Here is a 9,450-nt window from a genome sequence, read left to right as displayed (position 1 = left end):
CCTCATTTCACTTTACTCACCGTTGATCAGCCACCTCCTCCCAAACACTTGCCCCTCACACAACACTTACACATTTTACACATTATACATTATGGCCTTTGGCTCTCCATTCAGCACACGGTTCCTACTTGCTCCTGCCTTAAACTAATTTCCTTCTCCATTTTCTGGCTTATGAAACTGTGGTTTGCCTGTTTGACACTACGTTCAGTTCTGATCATTGAACTTTGGCCTTGCGAGGGCCTTGGAAGAGAATTCAGAAACGATTTGCTGGAATGGATCCAGTGGTGTGGGGATGATGGGGAAAGGCTGCGATTGTTCTTGGAACACAGATGGTTGAGAAGGATTTTGATCGAACTGTTCAAAAATTAGAAGGATCAGACTGAATAAGAAAAAAAAAAGACATATCCTTCCTTGATGGAAGAGACAACAGACAGGGCACAAATTTAATGATCAACATCAATACCAAAGTAGGCATGGCAGAAGGCCGGGGAATGAAACGGTCTATAGCAACCTGGATAAGAAGATTGACTAAGTAGCAGAAATCCATATCGTATTGGAAGATTGTTTGGACTGGAGAAGGGCCTACAGTGGAATTCCTTAGGGATTATTCACAAGTATACTGCTTTTCCTAATAGTTTGCATTTTGATATATGGAGCACAATATCCAAATCTGCAGTTGATGTGGATCAGCTAGGATGTGGAGTGAACTGTGGAGTTAAAAGGTAGTGGACTGTAGATAGGTTAGTAACAAGGAAGAAGAGGTAGTAGGTGGAATTTAATGCTAGGGGAGGTGAAGTACAACTTGGTAGGAAGAAGAAGAGGAAATATAAATTTGGGAGGCATATTTCTGAAAGGGGTTCTTAAAGTAGTTCATTGGATGAAGGAAGGCAACTTGAAAAGGATAATAAAGATGTGGAATCCTGCTCAATATAATCAGAGGCACAGAGTAACAAGAATAGATAGATAATGAACCTTTGGGCTGGCCGGTGGCATAGTGGCATCAGCACTGGACTTGGAGCTAGATGGGCCTGAGGTCAAATCCGGCCAGGTCCCAACTGCCATCTGTGCAAACAAAAGGCCTGGCAACCTACTTCTGTATCTTGAAAACCTTATGGACAACTACACAACCCATAGGGTTGAGATGACGCCACTCAACAACAACAATGAACCTTTATAAAACACTGGTTCAGCCACAGCAACTGTATTTTGTGTCCATTTTATTTCAGATTTCTAAGAAAAATCTAAATCTAGTTAGTCTAAATCTAATAGATTTCTATTTCAATTAATGGAAGTCAAAATCCAGGGAACATAAACTAACTAAAGCACCAAAAGTGATCTGAGGGAAATCTTACTAATGCAGTAGTCAGGGTCTGACAAAGCTGTCATAGAGATTCAACTGTAGTGTTCAGAGGATGGGTAGGCGTTCAAAAGGAAGGGAATTACAGACCGTGATGGAACAACGGGATTACTCCTGTGAAGATCTGCTGGACTCAGTGATCCGCTTCTGTACTGTGACCATTCCATGATTTCATCACTGCTGGTATGCACAGCCTGAAGGGGCAGTAGAAACAGATTTAATCACAGCTTTCAATAGGGAGTGTGGCCTGTGGCCAAGTGGTTCAGGCGTTGGACTAGAAAGCTGAAGGTCGCTCGAGCCCCAGCCGAGGCAGCGTGTTGTGTCCTTGAGCAAGGCACTTAACCACACATTGCTCCAGTCCATCCAGCTGAAAATGGGTACCGGCACTATGCTGGGAGTTAACCTCGCGATAGTCTGGCATCCTATCCTGGGGGGAGTCGCTTCACGCCACGGAAACCGGCATAAGCACCCCCCTGATGAGCCTATAAGGCTCGGGACAGACTTGAACTTTACAATAGGGAATTGGAAATGAGATAAGTTAGATATGGTTTTATCAGAAGGCTTGCTGTAATGTATCCAGCTAATGATTTCATGCCAATAAAGTTCTCCTTTTCCTCCCCTCCATGATATATTCCACCCACCTACACTCATCGCAACGTTCTCTCCTGATGAATTCCTTGATGTTCCTGTTCCTGAGGACTCTCCTCTAATCAAGTTCAAAATGATTGTTATTCAACTGTATTGTTTTGAGTGATGGACAGACCTGATGGAAATGGGGTGCAGAGTTAACCCTCCCCAACCCCCCCCTTCTGAGAACTACAAACTATTGCTGTTGCTATGCTGCTACTGAGAGAGAGAGAGAGAGATAAAACCCAGGCAAGAACATCTGCTACAGATAAGAGGGGGAGAGAGACTGTTGATTTACTGTATTTTGACTCTTCCTGGATTATTTACCTTTCACTACAAGGACTTTACTTTGCTCATTAACATTCCTCAGGAGACAGCAAGAGTGGCCTGATTTGATGGACATGGTCATTCAGAGTTGATGGATAGCTGAGACCCCGTGAGTCGGGATAAACCCTTCAGACACACCGGTGGACACTGACTGAGTGTTGGGAACCCACAGGAAGGTGGGGGCTTCGGAGACCGAACCAGGAGATCGGTCACAAAGCTCACAGTGTGACAGCAGGGCCGGTGGGGACTTGTGTGTGTGTCCACTCATGTCAGAGTGACGAGTCCACCACAGAAGAACGGTCTAGCTGAAGGACGGAGGGGTCATAATTGAATGGCCACAACGACACGACAGGCTAAAGAAAGCCACAGAAGGTTTGCCTGCTGCAGCTACCTAATCTCTCACTCTCTCTCTCTCTCTCTCCAACGATTACAACAGCCATAACTACCTCAGCATGCATGTATGAACTGAACTGAACTTTTTCTTTGACAATTCATTTACCCCTAGACATCGATAGAGCTTGTGTATTATTGCTTATTATTATTCCTACACTTTTAGGTTTATTACTGCTAACTTGTTTTATATGTATATTTGCATTTTTGATACTGTATTGTGTAGTTTACTAATAAACACCTTTAGTTTTGGTACCACCAGACTCCAACGGATACTTCTATCTTTGCTGGTCTGACACCGAGTTACAGGGTACGTAACAATATATAGCTAAATGAAACAACATTCCTCGGGAACCAAGGTGCTAAGCACAGTACATACCACACACAGCACAAAATAGTATTAACAGATGTAGTTTTCTTTAGATGTACAAGTTGACATAAAGTTCATATACCACATATAGTTAAATATTTAATGGTATTCCACTACTGGCGCTGTCATAAATACTGTGTACTCCGTGGTTGCAGGCTGCTCAGAAGTCTGACAGCTTGCGGGTGTAGAAGCTGTTACCCAGCCTCACAATCTCAGTACCTTCTGCCTGACCATATTCCTACTCATATGCAGGAAATTCCAGTCTATCTTATTTGCATGTTTCTGGCCAATATCTTCCTACTCCCAAGACCTTTCTCTCTCTAGTGCACCCACCCCTAGTGTCCATCTGTCTCCTGTTGACCCCAATGTCTCCTGTGCTCCCTTCCACATGTCCCTGATTACATACCCTCGAAATCTCCATTGGCTCTCTCCAATGTCGTTCCATTTCTTTCTGAGTCAACCTTACCTAATGCTCATACTCTCTCCCTTTGCTTTGCCTTTCCGCAGAGCCGTGCCCCCGGGTCCCTGTCTAGTTCTCAGTCAGGGTTTCCTTCTATTGTCTCCTTCAGGCCCTTCTCTTTGGTTATCAGTCTTATCTTAGCCTCAATTCTCCAGCCACCCCTCTGCCCCCCACCCACTGACATTCCTGAATCCACCTCTCTCAAAATCTCCGTCTCCAGTTCACTCTTCCCTGTACCTCTCTATTCTCCCTGGCCTGCTTGAAACCCCCTGACATCAGGATTTGCCAATCACTTCTTCCAGGTTATTCCTTTCTCCCGGGAACCTGTGTCTTCTCTCTCCATACCCCTGCCCAACACATTCCCTTCTCCCAAAACCGTCATCATTCCTGCTCTTCTCCACTCTCTCCCCCTTTGTTCCTGTCTCACTCCTTCCTTACTACCCTCCCCCTGCCATTGCTTCAGTTAACTTTGCCCAGCTGCTTCCATTTACCCAGGGTCCTAACCCAATGCTACCAATTTTCCTTCATTTCATCTTGTTGCTTCTAGTTTTCATGGTCCCTAACTCAGTATGTCAGCTATCAGTGAAAACACCCGTAGGGTGATATTGTGAACTTCAACCCTCTCCAAACAGTTGTAGACACAGCTCATGGAAATAAGTGCCCCTCCATGGACTGCAGCCACACTTAGACCATAAGACATTGTAGCAGAATTAGGCCACTCAGCCCATCAAGTCTGCTCTGCCATTCCATCATGGCTGATCCCAGATCCCATTCAACCCTATACATCTGCCTTCTCGCATATCCTTTGATGCCCTGACCGATCAGGAAACTTTCACTTTCTGCCTTAAATAAACACACAGACTTGGCCTCCTCTGCAGTCTGTGCCAGAGCATTTCACAGATTCACTACTCTCTGGCTAAAAAAAAATCCTCCTTAACTCTGTTCTAAAAGGTTGCCTCTCAATTTTATGGCTGTGACCTCTAGTTCTAGATACCCCCACCATAGGAAACATCCTCTCCACATCCACCCTATCTAGTCCTTTCAACATTCAGTAGGTTTCAGTGAGGTCTCCCTACATTCTAAATTCCAGTGAATACAGGCTCAAGCTGCCAAATGCTCCTCATATGTTAACCCCTTCATTCCCAGAATCATCCTTGTAAACCTCCTCTGGACTGTCTCCAATGACAACACATCTTTTCTGAGATATGGGGCCCAAAGCTGTCGACAGTACTCTAAGTATGGCCTGTCTTATAAAGGTTCAGCATTATCTTCTTGCTTTTATATCCTATTCCCCTTGAAATAAATGCCAACATTCCATTTGCCTTCTTTACCACAGACTCAACCTGTAAATTAACCTTCTGGGAGTCTTGAACTAGGACTCCAAAGTCCCAATGCACCTCTGATGTGTGAACCTTCTCCCCATTTAGATAATATTCTCCACTATTGTTCCTTTTACTAAAATGCAATATCATACATTTCCCAGCACTGTATTCCATTGGCCACTTTTTTGTCCATTCTTCCAATTTGCCTAAGTCCTGCTGCAATCGCATTGCTTGCTCAGCACTACCTACCCCTCCATCTATCTTTGTATCATCCACAAACTTTGCCTCAAAGCCATCAATTCCATTATCTGAATCATTGATAATGTGAAAAGTAGTGGGTCCCAGTTGGGTTTGAAATCTGGACCATCTGCCTCGAGGTCCAGTGCTCATGCCACTACACCACCAGCTGGCCCATTCCAAATGCTAGGCACCTTCAGTCCTGCATTTTGACTTTGCACTGTGTGGTACAACCTAACTCTTTGCTCTGTCCACAGTTGTACCCAATCATTGGCTTGTCCTTCCTTACATTCATGCTACACCCATCATCTGTTTGTAAACCTGCTGGCTCATCCTCAGCTCTATCGTACTGGTTCCCAACCCCCTGCCAGTCCCAACTGCTCTAGCAAACCTGGCCGCAAGGGAATTGGCCCCCCTTGGATTCGTGCAACCCGTCCTTTTCGTACAAGTCTCACCTACCCCAGAAGAGGTCCCAATGATCTAGAAATCTGAATCTCTGCACCCTGCTCCAATTCTTCAGCCACACATTTATAAGCCTCCTCATTCTATTCCTATCTTCGCCATCACATGGCACAGGCAAAAATCCCGAGATTATTACCCTCGAGGTCCTGCTTCTCAACTTCCTTCCTAACTCCCTGTATTCTATTTTCAGGACCTCCTCCCTTTTTCTACCTATGTCATTGGTACCAATATGTACCACAACCTCTAGCTGTTCACCTTCCCATTTCAGGTTATTGTGGCTCTGTTCAGAAACATTGGCACCTGGGAGGCAAACTACCATCTGTGTTTCCTTTACAGGTCTCCAGAATCACCTACCTGTCTACCTAACTATAGAAACCCCTATCACTCCTCTTCAGTTCCCTACCCTTCTGAGCAACAGGGCCAGACTCTGTACCAAAGGCACGGCCACTGTTGCTTCCCCTAGGTATCTACCTCCATCCCCCCCAACAGTATTCAAAATTGAGTACTTATTGTTGAAAGGGTTGGCCACAGGGCTGCTCTCCACTATCTGACGTTCTCCCTCCCCACTCCTGACAGTCACCCATTTATCTGTCTCCTGTAGCCTTGGAGTGACTGCCTCCCTGTAGCTCCTGTCTATCACTGCTTCACTCTCCCTAACAAGCCGAAGGTCATGGAGCTGCAGCTCCAGTTCCCTAACACGGTCTCTAAGGAGCTGCATCTGGTGCAGATGAGGCCATCAGGGTGGCTGGAAGTCTCCCAGAAATCCCACATCTGACACCCAGAACAGAACACTGGTTCAGTAGACATACCCCCTATTCTCTCAAGATTTAAATAAGAAATCTTGGTATAGCAGCCATCTTAATAAAAGAACCCTCCCACCATGGACATTCTCTTTTTGCCCCTCTCATCAGGTAGAAGATACAGAAGCTTGAAAGCATGTACCACCAGGCTCAAAGACACCGGCCCTGATGGTACAAGACCATTGAACAATAAGATAGACTCTTGACCTCACAGTCTACCTCATTATGGCCTTGCATCTTACTGTGTGCAAGCAGTGCACTTTCTCTGTAACTATAATACAATGATCGGCACTCTGTTATTGCCACTTCCATGTACTGATGTGAAGAAATGATCTGCATGGATGGCATGCAAACCTCCAAGAGGACCACAACCTTGTTGTTCGGTTTGGAGCTTGAGCGCCTTAATAACCTGGAGAGCTACGTCGACTGGAGTCAAGGCCTTGTGCTTTAGCTCTTGACAAGGTCACCCATACTAAACAGGTCAAAGGGTAGAGGCCAGATTTAGAGTGGTCCGCCAGTCCTCCAGGTTCAGGGGCTCAATTCAGGTCTAACAATCCTGACTGTTAAAAGAAAATTGTTACGGAAACAGCAATGAATCCTACACCTGAGAGTGATGGTGTTCCTGAGTCTCTATCTGGGACTAACATGACTGACAGTATTGAAAACTGAGAGGAGGTTACTGACACGATGAAGGAAGTCCTGAACACTGCCAGAAGTCCTTCACGCCAGCGTGCAAAACCATTGTTCACCGTAGCTCAGTACATGTGACAATAACATACTAAATAAATTAACTGGCCTCAAAATAAAGGCTTGCACCATTTGACTACCAAATTACAAATAAACTTAACATATTCGTATAGAAACTGCAAGGTTGACATTCTGTGAAAAACTAATGATTTGAACAGTTATAGATATGTGAAATCAAGGTAGTTTATTTAATATTTACAGTGAAAACTTTGCTGGAATAGCTTTCGGTTAATGTTTCAGTTCCAATTTGTATGAGTTGTGAATTTAGAGGAAATGCTACAGTTTTCTGCGGCGTGGAATGAGTGCTGTCAGTTATTTTTAGCCTGAATTTTTCCAACTTCTAGTTATCACTCATCAAGAGAATGTTACGTATCGTTCTCCTAAAATATTTGTCCATTCCTTAAATGGGTGCAATGGTAATTTCCAAAGCCTCAGCATGTGGTAATTCTTGTTACATGAACATTTAATTGCAACTCAAGCATATTTGGAAAGGAAGAAAGCTGGAGGCATTTGTTGTATAAATTCTGTGGTTTGTCTTTGAATACACAGGTCCGGGAACTGAGCTGCACTAGAGTTTTCTGTCATCCTATCTAACTTTAACAGGTTAATATTTTTCCATCCTTGTGTTTACCTGCCTCTAAACGTACTGCTGCTTTAACTTGAACGACACTATGTGGCAGCAAGATCCCTATTGTAAAGTCTTTCTGAGGCTGTTCTGGAATTTCATACACTTGTAGAATAGTGAAGTATACAAGGAGCTCATCTGACTATTGGTTTTTCATCATTTCCACTCTCACTCTCCTTATATCTCTAGTTTTTTTTTAACATTTAAATTCAGGTTTAAAGTCAAAGACACATATAGCCAGGGTCTGGATGCCATGAGCATCTGCTCTCTGCAACAGCAATGCAGCAACATAGACTTGTTGTTGTTGAATGCCGTCAAATAGTCGTTGATTCATGGTGACCCTATGGAGAGCGTAGATGTCCGTAGAGCTCTCATGGCAACTTTTGAAGGAAAGATTGCCGTGCCTTTCTTCCAAGTAGAATCTGCCGCTGCCCAGGTGGCGACCTGGCCAGATTCAAACTCAGGACCAACCACCCTGAAGTCCAGTGCTGATGCCACTACCCCACCAGCTGGTCCAACATAGACTTACATGAACCTAAATTATACATGATCTGCATTACAAAATACACATACAACATTAGAGTGAGTTGAGAAGAAAGGAAGCAGTCCAGGGTAGTGTTTGCTTAAGAGCCTGATGGCAGTGGGGAAGAAGCTGTTGCTAAACCTTGAGATGTGGGTCTTCAGGCTTCTGTACGACAGCATTGAAAAGGGTGTATGGCACAGCTCTATAAAACCCTGGTTAGACCACATATGGATTATCGTATTCAGTTCTGGTCACCGCATTAAAGGAAGTATGTGAAAGTTTTCGAGAGGGTGCAGAAGAGATTGACCAGGATGCTGCCTGGATTAGAGAGTGTGTCTTATGAGGATATGTTGAGTGTGCTGGAGCTTTTTCCTGTGAGCAAAGGAGGGTGTAAGGTGATTTGATAGAGGTGTACAAGATGATAACAGGTATAGTTTGAGTGAATAGCCAGACACTTCCTCCCAGGGCAGAAAGAATATAATCTTAAAGTGATTGGAGGAAAGTATAGGGGGTGGGGGATGTCAGAGGTATTTTTGTTTTACTCAGGAAGTGGTGGGTGTGTGGAATCTTTGCTGGAGTGGAGGATGTTTAAGAAACTTAGATTGGCACTTGGATGATAGGAAAATGGTGGGCTATGTAGGAGGGAAGGTTCGATTCATCTTAACGTAGGTTATAAGGCCAGCACAAGATCATGGGCAGAATGTGCTCTAGTGCTCAATGTTCTATTTGAAAAAGGTATACAAAATTATGAGAGGTATAGATAGGGCCAACGCAAAGAAGCTTTTCCCACAGAGGGTGGGTGAAACTAGAACTAAAAGTCATAGGTTACAGTAAAAGGTGAAATTTTTAAGGGGAAGCTGAGAGGGAAATTCTTCACTCTGAAGGTACTGTAAGTGTAGAGCTGCCAGAGGAAGTGGTGATGCAGGATAGAATTAGAATCAAGTTTAATATCACTGACATCTCTGCAGTGAAATTTTTTGTTTTGCAGCAGCAGTACATTGAATACATATTTTAAAAAAAGAAAAAATTACAATAAGAAATATCATATAAAATTAAACTAAATAATGCAAAAAGAGAGCAAAAAAAATGTGAGGTAGCATACATGGCTTCAGAGTCAATTCAGAAATCTAATGGTGGAGAAGAAGAGGTTTCTCCTGAAAATGTTGAGTGTATGTCTTCAGGCTCCTGTGCCACCACGTTGAT

This window comes from Hypanus sabinus, chromosome 28 (genome assembly GCF_030144855.1).
Source record: "Hypanus sabinus isolate sHypSab1 chromosome 28, sHypSab1.hap1, whole genome shotgun sequence".
Lineage (NCBI taxonomy): Eukaryota > Metazoa > Chordata > Chondrichthyes > Myliobatiformes > Dasyatidae > Hypanus > Hypanus sabinus.
The sequence above is the reverse complement of the archived record's forward strand: the minus strand, read 5'-3'. Positions refer to the sequence as shown.